Below are 21,198 nucleotides of genomic sequence, written 5' to 3' on the forward strand. Positions count from 1 at the left end.
GCGGGGGTCTGGGGGAGGGAGGGCTCAGGTCCTGGAACATGAAGGCAGAGGAGGACCTAGTGGGGGTTGAATCCTTATGTGGAAAACTGAGAAATGTTATGCATGTACAAACTATTGTATTTCACTGTCGACTGTAAATCATTCATCCCCCAATAAAGAAAGTTAAAAAGGAAAATAAATAAATAGCATAAAATGATGCCCAGGGAGTGACTTCCAGCATCCCAGATCTGCTCACCTTGTCCCATCACTGGCCTTGGCTGTCGTCCTTGGTCCTTTCTGGGACGCCTTTGACCTTCCTCCCTCCATTCTGACAGCTCCGCCCTCTTCCATGGAGGAGCCCCTGATGCCTCCTCAGCCCCCAACTCCCACTCAGGAGGTCTGGGCTCATCATCTGCCATCTCTGAGATGGCCAGTGCTCACGGGGGGGGGCGGGGGGGCTGCTGAGCAGGTGCCTGGCTACCTTGCTGGACATTTCTTCCTTGTCCCTGCAACCTGAATTTTCCCCAAAGTCAAGGCAGCTTCTCATCTTGATCAGCATTTAGCAGATGTGTTGGGGGGGGGGGGTGTTTCGATTTGTTCCTCAGATGCTAAACCAGTTGGCGGGGGGACAGGGGGCTCCTGGTGTCCTCAACTTGGTGCTACTTCTCCTGACTATCTGCACATCTCTGCCGGGTGCTAACTGTGGGCTCTGAAGTGTTTTGGTGGCTTTAACCAAAGGGAAGGGTGGGGGACAGCCACCTCATGGGGGACCAGCTGGACCACCTTTGGTGCAGGGATGACACACAAGGCCACATTTTCCACATGCCGGGTACTGCTTCTGAGTATGTGACCTTATCTCCTCTGCCCTCACACGCCTCAGGGCTGATCATCCCGCCCCTATTTCACAAATTACAGAGCCTACATCTCGGTGGTTAATGGTGCAAGATGCCCCTCAGCAGGAGGGGTCTAGATCCAAACAGTACTTTGTGTACAGCCAAGTGGAGATTGAGCAGAGGACAGAAAAGCAGAGGGGACCCAGCCTGGAATTCACAGTGTTTTGGTTTCTAGAGAGAATTTATTTATTCATTTATTGCACAGAGACGAAGAAAAAACGGAAGGTGGAAGATAGAGAGGGAGACAGAGAGACACCTGCAGCCCCGCTTTATGGTTAATGAAGCTCCCCCCACCACAGATGGGGAACCTGGATCCTTGAGCATTGTAGTATATACACTCGACCAGCGGTGCCACCGACCAGCCCCTCCCCACCCCCAGCTATTTTTTTTTTTTTAACAGATGAAGAGACAGGCTGCAGAAAAGACAGGAAATAAAGGGACCCAATCCCTCGATCTATAGATTCCACCTTTCTGGGGCCACTGCACCCCACATGAGAGCCCCGTTGCTTTAAAATTTATTGACTGATAAGAGAGATGGGACATGCACTGCGGGGAAGGAACTTGGGACCCCAGGCTTGAGGGTCCAAGTCCCTGCCCACTGAGCCACCTCCCAGACCGAGCTGGAGGCAGGGGAAGGGGTTCCCGTTTTCACAAGGACCCAAGGGTACAGTGACTCCCTGACGTGAAGCTGGGCGGTTTCTAGTGCTCCCCTTGCTGGTGGCTGTCAGATGCAGACAGGTTTGCAAATTGCAGGCTTGCCCCAGCTCTGCCTCCAGCGACTGGACCATTGCATTCTTGTCCAGCAGCCCTGATGGTTTGCATTTTTCAGGAATCCAGTGCTTTGAAATGAAAGCCTGTGTGTGTTGAAGACTGCGTACTGTTGCAGACTTAATCACCTCCTCCAGGTGGGCTGAGAGCTGGCTCAGCATGAGGGCACAGGACTTGCATGGCTGCAGACCCCGGTTCTAGGCCAGGTACTGCCATAGGCCAGGACTCAGCAATTTTATGTACCTATATCTCTCTAAACTCATGGAAATAAATACATCTATTTTTTTTTATTCTCACCAGAGTTGTCTCTGGGGTTCAGTGCTAGCACAGTGAATCCACTGCTCCTGGTGCCTCTTTCTTTCTTTCTTTCTTTCTTTCTTTCTTTCTTTCTTCCTTCCTTCCTTCCTTCCTTCCTTCCTTCCTTTCTTTTCCCCTCCTTTTTTCTTTATTGGATAGGACAGAAAGAAACTGAAGAAAAGGAGAGAGATACAGAGGCCCCTGCAGCCCTGCTTTATTTACTGCTTGTGAAATGTCCATCATACAGGTGTGGGACCAAGGGCAAGAACCCAGATCGCTGGGTATGGTGGTGTACGCACTCAAGCAGTTTGCCACTGCCTGGCCCTCTGGAAAGAAATCAATAAATGTTTGTTTGTTTGCTTGTTTTTATTGTCACCAGAGTTATCGCTCAGTGCCCGCCCACACTATGGATCTGATCTGCCATTCCCAGTCATGTTTTTCCTTTTCTAATTTTTTTAAATTATTATTTGCTAGGAAACAGAGAAACTGAGAGGGGAGGGGAAGATAAAGGAACATTAGCAAGGAACAGAGCTCTCTAGGCAGGAAGTGGCAGCCCTGTGTGGTGTGAGATGTGGCTACAGGCATGGGGGACAGGGGACCAAACTACAGACACGAGGACAGGGGACCAGACTACAGACACTGGGGACAGGGGGCCAAAGAGTGTGTCCGCAGGTTGATCACAGAGCAGGCACCAGACCAGTTTGGGGACCAGCTGGAAGAAGGGGAGCTAGGAAGCCGGCCGGGGCGCCATCCCTGAGTCCTGAGGGTGGTCCTGTGGGCTGAGTCTCACCATGGGGCAAGGACTGCCCAGCCAGGTCCCTCCTGTCCCATGCTTGCACTCAGGGTGTCTGGTTGTTTTTCTTTGAGGCTGAAGTGAGGAAATGAATAGAGGGGGTGGGGAAAATCTGCTTTTTTTTTTTCAATGTTTTCTTTTTCATTATTATTTATTCTGCATAGAGAAAGAGAAATTGAGAGAGAAGATTAAGGGGGGGAGAGAGAGAGACACCTGCAGACCTCCTCCACCGATCATGAAGCTTCCCCCCTGCGGGTTGGGGCCAGGGACTTGAACCTGGGTCCTTCAGCATGGCAACATGTGCTCTGTACCAGATGCACCACCGCTCAGCTCTGGGCATCTGTTATTAAAGGAAGTGGCTCCCTACTACTCCCTACCAAGTGGGGAGAGGCTGCTTGTCTCGGCTCTTGTTCCCAAGGTCCCCTGAGTCCAGGTTCCCGGGGTGACAAGCTGGGCCCAGCATGCTTTTTGGAAGCCGGCTCAGTGACAGGCTGGAGACCTGTCTCCTCGCAGAGACGCTGACAAGAAAGCAAGACAAACTGGAATGGATGGTCACGGCGTTAGCCAGCTCTGCTAGGCGGACCCTGGGAGGAGGGGTGACGGATTTCAGGTCTAAACCCCTCTCATACAATAATGTCTGGCCATCCCCAATGTGGGGGGCTGGTTGGAGAGGGGGGTGCTCCCCATCTTTCTCAGGCTCTTGGAGAGTTGCTCAGCCCACTTCCGGGGTGAGATTGTATCTGTGCTCTAAAAGGCTTATCGCCATCACCCTGGTGGCTTCTAGGGCAGTGACAGTTCACTGGGGGAGAGGGCAATGGCTGGGCCTGCAGGGGCTGACTCATCAGACATTGCAAACAAACTCCCAAGCTGACCTCAGTTCCCCCTGCCCCCCCCCCACCTCCCTCTCTGTGCCCTGGATTGTTGGGGTTGGGGTGTGGTGTGGGGGGAGCTTCTGAGAATTCTCACAACAGTCCGTGCTCTGATCATTGAGTGCCAACTGTATGTCCAACCTCTGTGGTCTAAGTGCCCATAATCCCAGTGAGAACAAAGATCAGGGAGGGTCTTGCTCAACTTGGGAAGACAGGAACAAGCCACTGCGTGAGGTCATGCAGAGGTCACGGAGAAATCAACATGGCGGCAGCATGACGTCAACTGGCCTGAGAGGTGGTGGTGGTGGTGATGGTGGTGGTGGTGGTGGTGGTGGTGATGGTGGTGGTGGTGTTCAACGTGGACATCTCTCATGTGATGACAGCAGAGCTGAAGCCTGAAGGACAGCAGGAAGTGAGCCAGTGAAATGTTCTGGAAGAGGACCGGGTGACAACGTACCTGGTTGAGAGCACAAGTTACAGTGCGCAAGGACACAGGTTCAAACCCCTGGTTCCCACCTGCAGGGGGAAAGCTTCACGAGTGGTGAAGCAGTGCTGCAGGTGTCCCTCTGTCTCTCCCCCTCTCTGTCTCTAGCTATCTTTATCCAATAAATAAATAAAGACAATTAATTTTTAAAAAAAAAAGAAAAGAAAGTTCTGAAAGCAGAACCCTTTGAGCTGTGGCTGGGCTCCTGGAGAAATTTCTTTTCAGAGGAGAGTAGAATCTTGATCGGGAGGACATGGTGGTGTGGGGTCGAGAGAAATGAGAGTTCACGGTTGTGCATATAAGTTTGGCAGGTCCAATGCCCATGTTCAGTGGGGAAGCAATTAGAGAAGCCAGACCTTCCACCTTCTGCATCCCACAACGACCTTGGGCCCATACTCCCAGAGGGTTAAAGAACAGGAAAGCTTTCAGGGAAGGGGATGAGATAGGGAGTTCTGGTGGTGGGAATTGTGTGGAATTTTACCCCTCTTATCTTATGGTATTGTCGATATTTCCATTTCACAAATAAAAATTTAAAAATAAGTAAATAAAAAAATTTTGGAGGCCACTGAGACATTATTTTACCTCTAAGGTGGGCATTATCCTTGTAGAGTCCCTTTTGACAAATCTGTGAAGTGAAGAATGGCCAGTGGTGCCCATTGTATAGACAGGAACACAGAGGCTGGAGGAGGCCCACAGGAGCAGAGAGGGGGGAAGGCCTGGGCCCAGGACGGCACTATCAGCTTCGTTCTAGCTACCCTCAGGGCTGGAGCATGTCTTCTGGGTCTCTCAGGTGCTTCGTTTGCTCTTCCACGGGCTTTGAAATGTTAGTTTGAGCTAAAGATCAACTCTGGAAGATAAGGTTTTGTGAAAAAAAAAAAAAAGTGGATTTCTGGCTTCTAAAATTATTTACAATTCTCTTAACAGCCAGGCTGATAAACGTGAAGAGCCATCTCTGCACTCCACCTCTCCCTATTTTGACCCCAGACCCCTCCCTTCACTTCATCATATTCCTGGCCTCTCTATGTATCTGACTCCAAGAGTCCCTCCAAAGCTCCAAGAACAGAACAGGCAGAAGACCCACGAAGCAAAGAGTGAGATGACAGCACTTCTAGAACATTCTCCTGCCCTGCTGATACCATCAGACAAGAGACAGCAGGTAAGAGCCACAAGGGCTGGGGGTCGGGTGGGGGGCAAAGCCGTAGGTCAGAGGCTCAGGCCTTCAAATCTGTGTTGTGAGACTTGGAGCAAGTTCTCCAAGCTGGGTCTCTTCCTCTGTCAAGCTTCATAAAGACAAAGTGGGTGCACCGCAGCAAAGTAAAAGACTCTGGGGTGGGTGGCTGGGTGGGGGGGGGAGAATACAGGTCCAAGAAGGATGATAGAGGACCTAGTGGGGGTTGTATTGTTATATGGAAAACTGGGAAATGTTATGTACAAACTATTGTATTTACTGATTAATGTAAAACATTAATTCCCCAATAAAGAAATTTAAAAAAAAAAGAAGTTACGGGGGTGGGAGAGATAGCCTAGTGGTTGTACAAAAGAGAAAGAGAGGGAGTCGTGAGGTAGCGCAGCGGGTTAAGCGCATGTGGCACAAAGCGCAAGGACCGGCATAAGGATCCTGGTTCAAGCCCCCCCAGCTCCCCACCTGCAGGGGAGTCACTTCACAGGCAGTGAAGCAGGTCTGCAGGTGTCTGTCTTTCTCTCCCCCTCTCTGTCTTCCCCTCCTCTCCCCATTTCTCTCTGTCCTATCCAACAACAATGACATCAATAACAACAATAATAATGATAACAATAAAACAAGGGCAACAAAAGGGAGTAAATAAATATTTTTTTAAAAAGAGAAAGAGAAGGATGAGTATACGATGATCCCACTTATAAACAGAAGGGAAAAAGAAGAACAGAAGGAAAACACTCAGCAGAACTTGGGCTGGAGTTGGCGTACTGCATACACCAAAGTAAGAGACTCTGGGGTGGTGGGGAGGGTTCGTGTCCTGGAACAAGATGGTGGAGGAGAACCTAGTGGGGGTTGAATTGTTACATGGAAGACAGTAATGTTACACACGTACTGACTACTTTTTACTGGCGACTGTAAACCATTGATTCCCCCAATAATAAATCACTAAATGAATAAAGAAAAAAAAAAAAACAAAGTGGGGATGACGCAGGGGACAGGTAACTGGGAAAACATACTTACATCACTGTGTGTTTCGTGGTCTGACCTGCTCACAGAGGACCTGTTGTCTCTTTATCTTCGTAAAATGTTGTTTTGTTTTGTCTTTGTTGGGGGGACTGATTGTTTACAGTCCACAGTAAAATGCAGGCGTTCGTACATGTGTGACAGTTTTCAGTTTTCCGTATAACATTCCTTCCCCCCCACTAGTCCTCCTTCACCAGCATATTCCAGGACCTGAACACTCGTCCTCACCCAGCCCAGAGTCCTCTTTTAAAATATACATACACATATATATATATCACTTTTATTTTTATTTATTTATTTATTCTTGGATAGACACAGAGAGAAATGGAGAGGAAGGAGAGAATAGATGGAAAGAGACAGAGAGACCCCCTGCAGCCCTGCTTCACCACTTGTCAAGCTCTCCTCCTGCAGGTGGGGGCCAGGGACTTGAACCCAGGTCCTTGCACACTGTAATGTGTTTGTTTAACCAGGTGTGCCACCTCCTGCCCCACCCCCCAGATTCCTTTACTTTGGTGCTGTACACCATGTAAACATTTTTTAATTGATTTATGTTGCTTATTGAACAAGAGAGAGGACAGCCACCTTAGCAGGTGTCCCAGCCTACTGGATGCCAGGGATCAGCTGTCCTGTCCTTTCCGCCAGAGTCACTTCTCTGGCCACACAGGATATGTTTGAGGCACACATCCTCTGTTTTGTCTCCCTACACACACACACACACACACACACACACACTCCAGAGGAGCAAAGAGAGAGAAATCCAGGCCCCTAATTCTCCCTGAGGTTGAAAAGTCTGACTCTCTCTTCTGCCTAAGCCTCCATCTCTCCTCCAGGGGGAACAAGAAACAGAACCGGAACCAGAACATTTGGATGGGATCTGGTTGAATCAATTTTGCAGGAAGGAGCTCAAGGAGTCCAGTGTCCACTCAGCAACACAATTTAAAAAATAAATAGGTAAATAGGGGACCAAGCGGTGGCACAGTTAATTAAGGGCACATATCACCATGCATAAGGATCTGAGTTTGAGCCCCCACTCCCTACAACTGGGGAAGCAGGTCTGCAGGTGTCTCTCTTTCTCCCTCTCTGTCTACCCTCCCCTCTCAATTTCTCTCTGTCCTATCCAATAAAAAATACAGTAACGGGGCCAGGCAGTGGTGCACCTGGTTGAGCATACACATTATAGAGCTCAAGGATCCAAGTTCAAACCCCTGGTCCCCATGTGCAGGGGGAAAGCTTCACGAGTGGTGAAGTAGGTCTGCAGGTGTCTCTCTCCCTCTCTATCTCACTCATCTCTGTTTCTCTCTATTCTACCCAATAATAAAGGATTATTAAGAAAACTCAAATAATAATAATAAAATAGAAAGAAAAAGAAGCTCTCTTCTCTCTCTCTCTCTCTCTCTCTCTCTCTCTCGCTGCCTAGGCAGATCTGCCATCATGTTTGTAAGGGCTTTCAAAATCTCTCTCTCTCTCTATCTCTCTCTCTTTATCTCTCTCTCTCTCCACACATGAACACCAACATGTGGATGTTCTCAATTTTCCTAAATAAAGTTTAAAATTCCTGAAAAAAAAGAGAGAAAAAGAAATGAAATAAATGGCCACCAAGATCAGTGGATTCATGGCACCAAGCCCCAGTGATAAGCCTGGTTAAAAAGCAGAGCTAAAGCATCATGTGGAAAACATATTTAAACATGATTTCCCCCCTAGAGCCACACACCACACACCCCATCCCACAAGTCCTGCCTTCTAGAACTGTCTCCTCACTTGGGTCTAAGTCCCCAGAGGGGCTTGGGTTCTGGGCCTGAGCCCTCCCCCGGCTGGGACGCCCCTGTGTGGGAGGCCGGGGAGCTTAGCCTCTCTCTGGGTGTGTGTGTGTGTGTGTGTGTGTGAGAGAGAGAGAGAGAGAGAGAGAGAGAGAGAGAGAGATGCATGTTCTCCACAAAAAGAACGGCGGCTCAGTGTGGCTTTTTCCAGCCGCTTTTTTCAAGGCTTATTTGCCATGACATCCAGCACTTGTAATTGGGGGGTCACCGCCTCAGGAGCAATTGCTCAATGTGTGGAAAATGCCTCTGCTGATTCGGCCAGATCATCTCTTTAAGAATTCTAAACCCCATGATGTTTGAGGTGGTTTTAGCCTAATGCACATTCCCCAAACAGTGCTTTGTTGTTCGAAAGATAGCTATGGAGAAGGCTTCTTGGCCAATGGGACACTTTGTAACAGCTCAGCAGGGGAGAAAGACACCTCTCTCTCTCTACCTCTCTCTCTCTCTCTTCCTCTCTCTCTCCCTCCCTCCCCTCCCCCCCCCCCCTCTGACCTGGGAAAGACAGAGGGGCAGGGAAAACAAATCTTGTCCTTAAACACGCCCAATAAGCACAGCTACTTGCTTGGCTGGCCCAAGCTACTGCATCTCTCACCCCACACTGAGGTGCTCACTTCCGGATGCCCCCCACCACCCCACCCAACTCCCCTGTTGGGCTCTACTCCTTCATATGAGATAAACTAAGTCCCCCATGTCCCCAGTAGCACCTAGAGCCTTTGGAAGTGAGAGCAGAGGGGAGGGGAGAAATGAGGACGCCAAAGGGAGAATAATGGGAGGCTTCATGGAGGTGGTGTTCAGGCAAAAGTCCTGAAGAAAGAAAGGACTGCTGTAGTGGAAGCCTGGAGGCGGGATAGGCAGTGCTTTGGGGGGTAGGGGATGGAAAGCATGGAGTAGGGAGGGAGAGATGCTGGGGCTCCCAGAGGTCCTGGGGATGAAGTTCAGAGCCAGCCTTCCCGCATGTAGGGCTGTGGTGAGACTGGGCTGTTCTCCAAGCACTTGTCCCATGGTGCTGTGCTGGTCACCCACATGCCCCAGGAAAGGAGGGACACCCATAGGTAGGGCCAGGGAGGGAGGGAGGAGTGGCTTCTGTAGAATGCACAGTCTGGCATCCACGACTGAGGACCCAGGGTCCTTCTGCCTTCTGGGGGGAGAGAGAGGCTGCTGGGGGCCGTGTGCCTGAAGATCTGGGGACACTTGGGAGCCCCTGGGCTTTGATTTGCTTCCTATACCACAGCCCCAGGCTTGGTGGCATCTCGGCAACTGACTTGATTCTGGAAGGATGTCCAGCCCCAGCCAGAGTCCGTCTGCTCGTTCTCCGAAGGGCCAGTCACGAGTCTGTTTTCTGACCCTGGGTGCTCACACGTGAGATGAGTAGGGAGGACAGAGAGGCACCCGGATTTGTTTTTTACCTGAGAAAAACAACTGGACCCCAGCATCTCGGCTGTTTTCTTCTAAAAGCCCAGGAGACGTTCAGGTGTCAACAAGGTTGACCAAAGCCCTTCCTCTGGGAAGCTCTGGCTTTGCTGGGAGAGGAGAGGGTGACATGACAGACAGATGGGCTGTGTGTCCTGTGTCAATGCCAGAGAGGCAAAGATGGGGGAAGGGGATGGCTCAGGCAGTGACAGTTGGCCAGAGCCCAGGGTGACCCGAGAGATGGAAGTCACACACAGGGACACACCCAGAAACACACGGACAGAGACACAGAGAGAGAGAGAGAGAGGAGCACATAGACACACAGAAACACGCACACACAGACATACAGACATGAGCACACAGAGACACACACATCAACATACATACACATAGAGACATGCAGAGATACAGATGGACACACACACACACATCCTAGGTGACAGCTTTTCAGCATCAGCTGAGACTTGCAAAGGCCCTGAGGCAGACCAGCAAGGAAGTGTGAGCAAGTGCTCCCCACCCTAAGGTGGGGGCAGTGGAGAACGAGGCAGGGGTGGAGCTTGGAGGAGCAGCCAGGCCAGGCATAGCACACTTGCCTAGTTCACTGCTTTGCCATGTGTGTGACCTAAGTTCGAGCCCGGCTCCCACCACACTGAAGGAATAAGCCTCACTGTTGTGGTCTCTTTCATACCTACACTGTCTCTGTCTCTTTCTATCTCTGTCTCTCTCTTTAAGGAAACCAACATGAAGCAGCCCGGCTACACACTCTGGGGTTTATAAGCCACGGTCAGGCCTCCCGGTGAAGCTGAGTGTGATTAAGTACAGACAGTCATTTGGGGAAAGTCTTTTGGGTCTTCACAGTTGCAGTATACCCACCACCCTGCCAGGTAACTCAAGCATTTCACTCTCAGCTCCTTTCCCAAGAGCGGTGACAGCCTAATTCCACCTCAAGACTTTGCTGCAAATGTTTCCAACAACTTTGTGTTTGCAACAGCCGAGATCTGTAAACAACTCCCAGATCCCTGGGCAGGAGAAGGGATAAGCCGAGGGTGACAGAGTCCTGCCAGCCAGTGGTACAAAGGCAAGGACTGCTGGTACCTCCAGTGACACAGAAGAAACCATCTGAAGTGAGGGGAGTTGGGTTAAAAATTCTTCTGAAATACTACTAGGCTATGAAGAATGTTGAAGTCACCTTCTTCCCCTTATCTTGGATGGAGCTTGAAGGAATCCCATGAAGTGAGATCAGCCCAGAAAGAGAAGGACGAATATGGGGTGATCTCACATGTAGGTGCAACTTAAGAAACAAGGACAGAAAGGGGAAAAATAAACGAACTTGGACTGGATGTGGAGTACTGGGCCGACGCAAAGGACTCTGGGGAAGGACAGCAGGGAAGGGACTGGGGAGGGGGTTGGCTTTGGGTCCTGGTGCAGGATGGTAGGAAACGACCTGAGTTGGGGGTGAGAGTGTGTTTTGCAGACACCTATCATGTGGAGGTGAGAAGCCATACCCATGTCTCAGCACCTGGATTGTAAGACATGATCCATGCCTAATAAAATGACTTTTTAAAAAAGGCTCCTTCTATAAGAATGTATTTACATGAAATCAGAGCAAATCAGAGACAAGGAGAAGTAAACCATTAGCAGGCAGATGGGGGGGGGGGGTTGCCTGTGGGTATGAGGGGGAGAGATGGAGAGGAGTGGGGGTGGGTGCTGGGGACCCAGGGAGCCTTGGTTCATTCTCCTGCACTGACAGTGTCTTGGCTGTGCAGGCATACCAGAACTCCCCAAGTCATGTGCTTTTAATGTGTGCACTCCATGCTCCGTGGATGAAGAACTTTGAAAAGCACAGATAAAGCTTCGTGCTTCCATTGCAGGTTGAGAAGCACGGGGAGGGGTAGCAGAGAAGGACTGAAGTTCTTAAAAGAAAGAAAGGAAAAAAAGGAAGGAAGGAGGGAAGGAAGGAAAGAAGGAAGGAAGGAAGGAAGGAAGGAAGGAAGGAAGGAAGGAAGGGATAAAGGAGAGGGGTAAAAAGGGGTGGGCAGACGTGCACCCTATTAAGCTTACTCACAGTATGAAGCACAATGACCCACACAAGGATTCGGGTTCAAGATCCCAGCTCCCCACCTGCAGAGGGGACGTTTCACCAGTGGTGAAGCAGATCTGCAGGTGTTTCTCTTTCTCTCCCCCTCTCTGTCTCCACTCCTCTCTCAACTTCTCTCTGTCCCGTCCAATAAAACAAACAACAACAACAACAAAAAAAAATGGTTGCCTGGAACAGTGGATTTGTAGTGCCACCACTGAGCCCCAGTAATAACCTTGGAGGCAAAAAAAAAAAAAAAAAACAGTTCTGAAAGGGTCAGAGGGCCGGCAGGTGTGCACTGAACAGCCCCTCAGGGTCTGTTTTGTCTGACATCTATGAGATAGAGGGAGTTGAGAGAGAGATAGAGAGGAGCCAGGGAACCACTCTTGCATGTGCACTGGTGCTGTTCAAATCAGGGGCCTCAGACATACCAGTGTTGCAGCCTACCTACTGAACTACCCAGCCTCCTCGGCCTAAACATTCTGCATCTCATATCAGCAATCTTCAGGCTTACAGAGAAAAGAAAAAACACACACACACATACACATAATGCAATGAGCTCCCAAACTCCTACCTGCCCCCCCCACACACACACACACTGAGTTTCTGAGATTCAGATAGAGCGGTCACAGTATTGAGTCCAGATGTACCTGGTTGAGCGCACACACTACAGTGCACAAGGACCCAGGTTCAAGCTTCTGGTCCCCACCTACAGAAGGAGAAACTTCATGAGTGAAACAGGACTGCAGGAGTCTCTCTGTCTTCTCTCCCTCTCTGCCTCCCCCTCATCTCTCAACTCCTTTCTGTCTTTATCTAATAATACAGAAATTAAAATATTTTTTTAAAAAAGAGATGTCACAGTCTCTTAGGCAGACACATTATTATTTTTTTTCCTGCAAAGGTGAGTTCACGCAACACATGCTCCGCTGTCACGTTCTGTAATTTCCTCAAATGGCCTCCATGGAAGATGCCCTCTCAACAGTTTCCTTTTTGTCTTGAAGTTATTCTCTTGGTAATGAGTGTGCTCTGCGTCTCAGCCGTCCTGTGTTACAGTGAAGAGTAGGAGTGAATTCCTGGAAACATGGCAGGAACAAAGAAGAAGACAATGGGCAAATCCGAAGGGAGAAAGTGCAGACAGGTTTTTGCACCGCAGAAAAAGACGTATGTCCGATGGATGACGGCTGCTTCCAGAGCTAAGGACTGGGGGTAGGGGTGGGGGTACTGATTCTTGATGAATATCAACTAGATCTTTGTTTTCACCGAGCTGGTGAATGACTCACTGAGGTTTCTTCCCATTTTTTTTTTGAGCAAATGCTTCATTTGTTCCTGTCCACTTTGGTTGCTTTTTTTTTTTTTTGGCTTGGGATTACTGCTGGGGCTAGTAAGAACAATTGCTATTTATTTCACTCTGACTGTGTGTGCTAGCTCTGCAGTCCACCTGGTGTTGTTTGGTTTTGCTACTAGGGTTATCGCTGGGGCTTGGTGGCTGCTCAATGACTCCATCACTTCCAGTGATCATTTTTCCTTTCTTCTTTTGTATTCCTTTCTCTTTCTTTCTTTCTTTCTTTCTTTCTTTCTTTCTTTCTTTCTTTCTTTCTTTCTTCTTTCTTTCTTTCTTTCTTTCTTTCCTTCTTCCTTCCTTCCTTGTTTTCTTTCCCTCTTCTCTTCCTTCCTTACTCTTTCTTTTTTCTTTCTTTTCTCATTCTCATATTCTCTTTCTTCTTTCTTTCCTTCCTCTCTTTATCTCTTTTTTCTTTCTCTCTTTCTCCCTTCCCTTTTCTTTCTTTCTTTTTCTCCTTTCCCCTCCTTTCCTTCAGTCATTTCTCTCTTTCTTTCTCTTTCTTTTCTTTCTCTCTCTTCCTTCCTCCCTTTCTCTCTTTTTTGTTTTTCTTTTTTTTTTTTCTGACAGAGGGAGATAGAGAGAGGGACAGAAATAGACAGAGAGAAAGAGAGAGAGAGACCTGCAGCACTATTCCACTTTTTGTGAAGCTTCCTGCCCCCTGACAGGTGACAGCCTGGGGATTTGAACTTCCTTCCTTGCACATGGTAATGGACACACTCTACCAGCTGTGCCACCACCCTGACCCTCTACAATAAACCGTGTTTTAAGTACTTGTCCTAGCAGCTGAAGGGGAGGAAGTTCTTGCTCAGCTAATGGAAGCAGACATGGAGATGCAGGGGCATGAGTGAAGTCACAGCCCAAGGTGACCTGACTGGGAAGCGGCAGAGGCCAAATATGAACCCAGACTACCTGGTTAGTGCTGTCTGGAGTTCCTCTCTCTCTCTCTCTCTCTCTCTCTCTCTCTCTCTCACACACACACACACACACACACACACACACACGTCCCCAGGCCTTACCCTCCCCTGAGAGTATTAATGGCTGGCCAGGGTGAGCTAATATCAGGTGTTTGATACAATTTAAGGATCCTCAAACATTTGCCTTCTTCAGATTGCAAAAGCAGAGCTTCAGATTCTCACTCTCACAACTCACTCGCCTACATGCAGAGGCCTCTCTGGCCCTGCCTGGGAAACTGTGTGAGTATGTTTTCGCTTCTCTTCACGTAGCCTCGATCTGTAGTGTGAGCTGCTGTGGGCAATGGTGGCATCCACCAGAAGGACCAAGAGAGAGTGAAGAACCGACTCTGGAAAGCTGGGGCCTCAGAACCAGCCTGGGCAGTTTGGAGGTGCACTGGCGTGGGCAGCCACCCAAAAGAGCCACTTTGACAATGTAAGGGCCTCTCCAAGGCTGTGCAGGTTGGTGTACGGTGACTCTGGGAATGCCGGGGGTCCAGAGAGTCTGGGTAAGGTCCTCATGAAAGTCATTTCACAGAGACCGAATGTTCCCTCAAGCTTACTATCTCCCTGCCTCTCAGAGAATTGCAAGAGGACATGCCTTCATTCCAATCCAGTATATAGGAGAGAGAGAGAGAGAGAGAGAGAGAGAGAGAGAGAGAGAGAGGAACTCCAGACAGCACTAACCAGGTAGTCTGGGTTCATATTTGGCCTCTGCCGCTTCCCAGCCAGGTCACCTTGGGCTGTGACTTCACTCATGCCCCTGCATCTCCATGTCTGCTTCCATTAGCTGAGCAAGAACTTCCTCCCCTTCAGCTGCTAGGACAAGTACTTAAAACACGGTTTATTGTAGAGGGTCAGGGTGGTGGCACAGCTGGTAGAGTGTGTCCATTACCATGTGCAAGGAAGGAAGTTCAAATCCCCAGGCTGTCACCTGTCAGGGGGCAGGAAGCTTCACAAAAAGTGGAATAGTGCTGCAGGTCTCTCTCTCTCTCTTTCTCTCTGTCTATTTCTGTCCCTCTCTCTATCTCCCTCTGTCAGAAAAAAAAAGAAAAACAAAACAAAAAAGAGAGAAAGAGAAAGAGAGGAAGGAAGAGAGAGAAAGGAAGGAAAAGCTGAAGGAAAGGAGGAGGAGGGAGAAAGAGAAAGAAAGAGAAAAGAAGGGAGAAAGAGAAAGAAAAAAGAGAGAAAGAAAGGGAGGAAGAAAAGAAAGAAGAAAGAGAGAAAGAAATAAGAGAATGAGAAGAGAGAAGGATGGGAACTAGGGGTTGAACTCAGGTCCTTACACATCGTAATGTGTGCGCTCAGCCCCAAAAGGCTTCTCTTATGGGGTGGGGGAGATGCCATGTGACTGGGTTGTAGCATCAACATGGCAGGAGCAGAGCAAGCTGGGAAGGCTTTTCCATATTGAGTGGGGCATTGGAGCCCAGAGCCACTCACCCATGAAATGTCCAGACCACAGGGACAATCCAGGGAAACCCTTCAGTGATGGGTGGACAGAGCTACCATTAGAGTTGTGAACAGTGGCCAGAGAGAGGATGCGACCCACTTGCCTGACTCTGAGCTCACTGTAGGGAGGGTAGTGTTGGCGCTTTGTGCATTTCCATGCCATTATCTGAAAGCTAGACTAGGAAGCCCAAGAGCCAGGGGATAGGGGCCTGGGGAGATGAAAGTCTCCAACTCCCAACTGTTGCTTCTTCTCTAGAGGAGACTCTACCCTGAACCCTGAGCTGTCTTCCCCCTCCCCCTCCTCTACCTCCTCCGCCTCCCTGCAGGTGACCCCAAGCTGGGGACAGCAGATGCTTAAAGGATTGTGAAGAGTTCAGGCTCAATCACTGGACACACACTCATTTAGTGCTGATTCTGGAGGGTTCTCCATAGGGTTGCAGTAAGTAGAGGAATGATTTAGAAGTCTATCCTGGCTGTGTTTGCTCTCTTCAGGAAATGGCGGGATCCTGACCCAACTGGCTGATGGCAGCGGGTCCTGTTGTTTCACCCTCTTCACCTGGACCAGCCCTCCCTACTAGTCTTGAGCCCTGCCTCTTGCAGGGGCATGGGGTCCTGGACACTTGGGCTGTGTCCAAGGGCTCATCCCAGCATCTAACTCTCCAGGAAAGTTGGGTCTGGGAAGTACACAGGGGTCCCAGCTCCCTGAGACCTGTAACTTCAAGGTTTCTATTTGGGACTCAGCATTTAAAGTGGTGTCTTTGGGCCCAGGTGGCTGTGTACCTGATTGAGTGCACATGTTACAGTGCACAAGGACCCAGGTTTGAGGCCCTGGCCCCCACCTGCAGTGGGAAAGCTTTGCGAGTGGTGAAGCAGGGCTACAGGTGTCATTCTGTCCCTCTCTATCTCCCCTTCCCACTTGATCTCTGGCTGTCTTTATCCAATAAATAGATAAAGATAATTAAAAGAAAAACATTTTAAAGCAGTGTCTTTGATGAAAAAGATCTATTTTTCCCCAAAATTGGTAGAAGACAACTTAAAAAAATATCTTTTACTATCTTTACTTATTTATTGGATAGAGACATCCAGAAATAGAGAGGGAGTGGAGTGATAGAGAGGGAGAGAGACACCTGAAACACGGCTTCACCACTCACAAAGCTTTCCCCCTGCAGGTGGGGACCAGGGGCTTGAACCTGGGTCCTTGTGCACTGTAACATGTGCACCTAACCAGGTGTGCCACCTCCCAGCCCCAGGAGACAACGCCTTGGAGAAGTCGAAGACCCAGAAACCCCTGCTCTTCTTCTTCTAGCGTTTGCCCTTCTTCCGTAGCCAATCAACAGGTCAGGTTGAAAGCTGTCAGGAGCTGCTTGTTGCTGGCTTTGAAAGTGACTGGGATCCATGTGGATTCAGTCGGCTAGGAAGGATCGTCAGTTTCCCCAATGAATGGGTACTCACGGGATGCACCACGAGAAGGTCGATCCAATGCATCCCACCCCTGCTCTGTGTGTGGGAGAGTCATCCTACCTCCCTCCTGATTCAGTCACTCAATCAGCCAAGGTCTATTGACTGAGTGCTTTGTTCTGAAGCTGACATCCTGGGCAAGATGGATAAATGGGCTCCATGCTAGTATGGCCGGACCCCACAAATGGAGTCTGTCAGATTCAGATATGAGGGGAGAGGGTAGGAGACCAGGATTCTGTTCTTTTTTTTTTTTTCAGTCAAAGGGAGAGAGAGTGGGAAAGAGACTCCAGCACTGGGGGTATGAACTGACCTGTCTACATCCATGTCCCGTAGAGAAGCAATTACAGAAGCCAGAACTCCCATCTTCTGCATCCCAAAAAGAATTTTGGTCTATATCCCCAGAGAGAGAGTGACCTGGAAAGAGAAGAAAAAAAGGAAGGACATTTGAAAGTAGCAATAGGTGTAGGTGTGACTTAGAAAGGTAGAGAAGGCAGGATCATAGGGGAAAAAATGGGCAAAATACATAAATGTTTAGACAGATCGTTATGGAAATGATAGTCAATCCGTATCTGTGAACTTGGGAGAATCATAGCAGTTTCCAGTGGAGGGGGATGAGGACACAGACTCTGGGGGTGGGAACAGTGTAGAATTACACCCCTGTTATTTTGTAATTTTATAAATCACAAATTAAAAATAGGAAAAATAATAGAAAACCAAATTAGAAAAGAAAGAGAGAGCGACAGACAGACAGACCCCAGCACCAAAGTCTCCTTCAATGCAGTGGGTCGGCTGGGCTTGAACCTGGGTCATGCACTTGGGAAAGCAAGCCCTATTCAGGTCACACAGCTTTCAGCCCCAGCAGGGAGGAAAGACTTTGTGAGATCCAGGTTGAGACCCTCCCTCCATCGCTTCCTGCTCTGTGGAATTGTGAGAATTGGAAGTCTTCTCTTCATAAGGAAAAGTCTCTGACTGATGGGGCAGGTGTTCAGAGAGGTGACAGAGGCTGCTCCCCCCTCTGTTATTTTTACTATCTATCTATTCTACCAGAGCCCTGCTCGGTTCTGGCTGATGATGGTGCTGGGGACTGAACCCGGGTCCTCCCTCAGAGCCTCAGGCAGAAGAGTCTTTTTGCAGAACCACTGTGCCGTCGTCTCCCCAGCCCTGCACGTGCTTGCTGATTCACAATTCTGTGCAGTTTGTGGAACGATCCCCATCTGGCCACTGAAGGAAGTGAGGAAGACTCTGAAGAGGGCCCCATCCTTCCTGCGGCCAGAGGCCTCTGGTGCCTCCGGAGGCCAGTTCAGGGCTGAGTTCTGGGAGTCTAAATGCTTTGCTCAGCAGAACACTGAGTACGTTGAATTTGGGAAGCAGCTGGGGATCCCTCACACTATCACGCCTTTATTAGGTACCTGCTGGGTGCCAGATACGGGCAGCAAGGGGGCATGAGACCCAGCCCCTGCTCTGCAGGTGCTCAGAGCCTTGAAGAAGGAGCATCAACACCTACACAGGCAAGGATGCCCTGAGGACTCAGTGACCCCCACAGGGTAACAATCCACCTCTCCCTGGTGGCCTCTGCCATGAGCACCTGCCCTCCCTCTCCCCCTGAGTGCACCATCTAGGGTCTTTGGAGCTGCCATTTGGGTCTCAGATGCCCACAGTGTGGAGATGCTCAGCGACTTGGCCAAGAAGGGGAGGCAGAGCCCCAGCAGGCCCATGAGGGCCAGAGGAACAAGGCCAGCTGCATAGGACTCAGGGGGGCAACTTTTTTTTTAAGTTTATTTATTTATTTATTTATTTAAATATTTATTTTATTTATTTATTCCCTTTTGTTGCCCTTGTTGTTTTATTGTTGTAGTTATTATTGTTGTTGTCGTTGTTGGATAGGACAGAGAGAAATGGAGAGAGGGAGGGGAAGACAGAGAGGAGGAGAGAAAGATAGACACCTGCAGACCTGCTTCACCGCCTGTGAAGCGACTCCCCTGCAGGTGGGGAGCCGGGGTTCGAACCGGGATCCTTATGCCGGTCCTTGCACTTTGCGCCACCTGTGCTTAACCCGCTGCGCTACAGCTCGACTCCCACAACTTTTTTTTTTAATATCTTTTTTTAAATTTTATTTTATTTCCTTTTCCCTTTTGTTGCCCTTGTTGTTTTTATTGTTGTTCTAGTTATTATTGTCATCATTGTTGGATAGGACAGAGAGAAATGGAGAGAGGAGGGGAAGATAGAGAGGGGGAGAGGAAGACAGACACCTGTAGACCTGCTTCACCGCCTGTGAAGCGACTCCCCTGCAGGTGGGGAGCTGGGGGCTCGAACCAGGATCCTTGAGCCTGTCCTTGCACTTCTCGCCATGTGCGTTTAACTGGGGGCTACTTTTGGATCCAGGCAGGCTTCCTGGATGAGGCAGAGGGTGCTCTGGAGTGAAGCAGGAAACACAGTTGAGGGGCAGTTCCTGCAGAGGATGAGGTGCACCGGGCGAGGGTTTAGGGGAAGCAGAACAGCCTCCTAATAGCTCAAGGTGTCTCCTAGGAGCCCAACACTTTGCCCAAATGCTGTATTTGTAGCAGCTGAGTGACTTCTATGAGACTCTGAGACTGGTGGGGCTTATTATCCCATTTTGCAGCTGGGAAGAGAGAGGCCCAGACAGCCGGAGTAACTGGTGGTGGACCACACAGCTGAAGGTGTGTGTCAGAGAGAGCAGCATGGACCAAATGGGGAGAGGTTTTCAAGATCTAATTAATGGATGAATTGAGAGGGCAGAGAGAAATTGAGAGGGGAGAGGGAGAGAGAGAGAGAGAGCTGCATTATTGCTTCATCACTCATGAAGCTTCCCCCCTGCAGGTGGGGAACAAGGGCTTGAACCTGGGTCCTTGCACATGCTAACAGTTACATGCACAACCTGGGGCGCCACCACCCAGCCCCTACGGGGGAGGGTTTTGAGGACAGCCATGGCTACTCCTGTCAGCCCCCAGCCCCCTCTGTGAGCTCATGTCAACACCATGACCTGGGGCAGCATCCTCATTTCACAGGCTGGACCACTGAGGCTCCGAAGGCAGGAATGTTCTAGAAGAAACCAGGAAGTGTGGAGTCAGAATGCAAACCCAGAAGCATCTGACACCGAAAGCTGGCTCTCTCCCTGTGTGTGTGTATGTGTGTGTGTGTGTGTGTGTGTGTGTGTGTGTGTGTGTGTCCGTCTGTCTGTGGGTGTCTGTGTCTATCTGTGTGTGTCTCTGTGTGTGTCTCTGTGTCTGCCTGTCTCTGTGTGTGTCTATCTGTGTGTGTCTCTGTGTGTGTCTATGTGTGTCTGTGTGTGTCTATCTGTGTGTGTGTGTGTGTGTGTGTGTGTGTGTATGTCTGGGCACGTGTGTGTGTTGGGGCTAGGGTGCTTGAGAATTGGGGAGTGGGAGGGCTGACCACAGTGCCCCAACATCCCAGCATTCACACGGGGAAGCTGGGGGTTGCTGGGGGTTATAAGTTCCCTGCCCCGCACGTAGGTCACCTCCTGACAAGAATTAAAGTGGAGAGAGCTGCAAAGAGATAAAAGTTGACAAAGCATTCCTAACATTCCTGCCCAGGGCCCAAGCAATATTAACTTTCCTTTGGGGGCGACTCCACCCTGCGTTGGGGTAACCCCCTTCCCCCTTCCCCTTGGAGCTGGGCAACACGTACCGGGTTGGGGTAGGAGCCTCCGGACAGACGGACTGAGGACGTGCTGAGAGCCGGCTGGTCCCAGCGCCCAGGCTACCAGCCCAGGCAGACCCATCTGGAACTCATTTGGGCACCAAAGCGCCCTAGTCATTTGTGATCCTGAGAACAAGCAGTAGGGACAGTTCACTGGGAACTTTAAAGAGAATCCAGAACTGACAGACAGAGCCAACTATGTAAATATGTATGGGGAGGGGGTGCGGAGGGGGAGAGAAAGAGCTGAAGGAAAAATCTGAGAGAAAAAAAAGAATAAAAATAAACAAAATGCTCACAGACACACGAAGAGGAGGAGACACCCTCGTTACCATCACCATCTGGTGAATAAGAGCCCGGGGAGGAGTGGGAACGCTGGAATTTGGACCGGTGTCCCTGTGACTTCATGAGACCGAAGCGATGAGGAATGAGGGGTATTGGGGAGTTAAAATTACAATCCACAAAGTTCATCTCTTCCCCCCCCCCAACCCCAGAGCACTGCTCAACTCTGATTTACTTATTTTTTTAAGTTATTTATTTTCCCTGTTGTTGCCATTGTTTTATTGTCGCTGCAGTTATTATTGTTGTTGTTGGATAGGACAGAGAGATATGGAGAGAGGAGGGGAAGACAGAGAGGGGGAGAGAAAGACAGACACCTGCAGACCTGCTTCACTGCCTGGGAAGCGACTCCCCTGCAGGTGGGGAGCCGGGGGCTCGAACCGAGATCCTTATGCCAGTCT

General features: G+C 49.7%; 1 long non-coding RNA gene across 1 annotated transcript; it reads right to left on the bottom strand.

The window, feature by feature from the left end:
- Nucleotides 1–1,039: 1,039 nt before the first annotated feature.
- LOC132540334 (uncharacterized) lies at nt 1,040–20,871 on the bottom strand. The gene is made up of 7 exons (XR_009551487.1): nt 20,758–20,871; nt 20,450–20,587; nt 19,785–19,843; nt 17,094–17,197; nt 12,184–12,293; nt 4,666–4,930; nt 1,040–4,029 (listed from the first exon to the last, which is right to left on the bottom strand). It is a non-coding gene; the product is annotated as an uncharacterized LOC132540334 (long non-coding RNA).
- Nucleotides 20,872–21,198: the final 327 nt, after the last annotated feature.

Source organism: Erinaceus europaeus, chromosome 9, assembly GCF_950295315.1.
Source record: "Erinaceus europaeus chromosome 9, mEriEur2.1, whole genome shotgun sequence".
NCBI classification, from domain to species: domain Eukaryota; kingdom Metazoa; phylum Chordata; class Mammalia; order Eulipotyphla; family Erinaceidae; genus Erinaceus; species Erinaceus europaeus.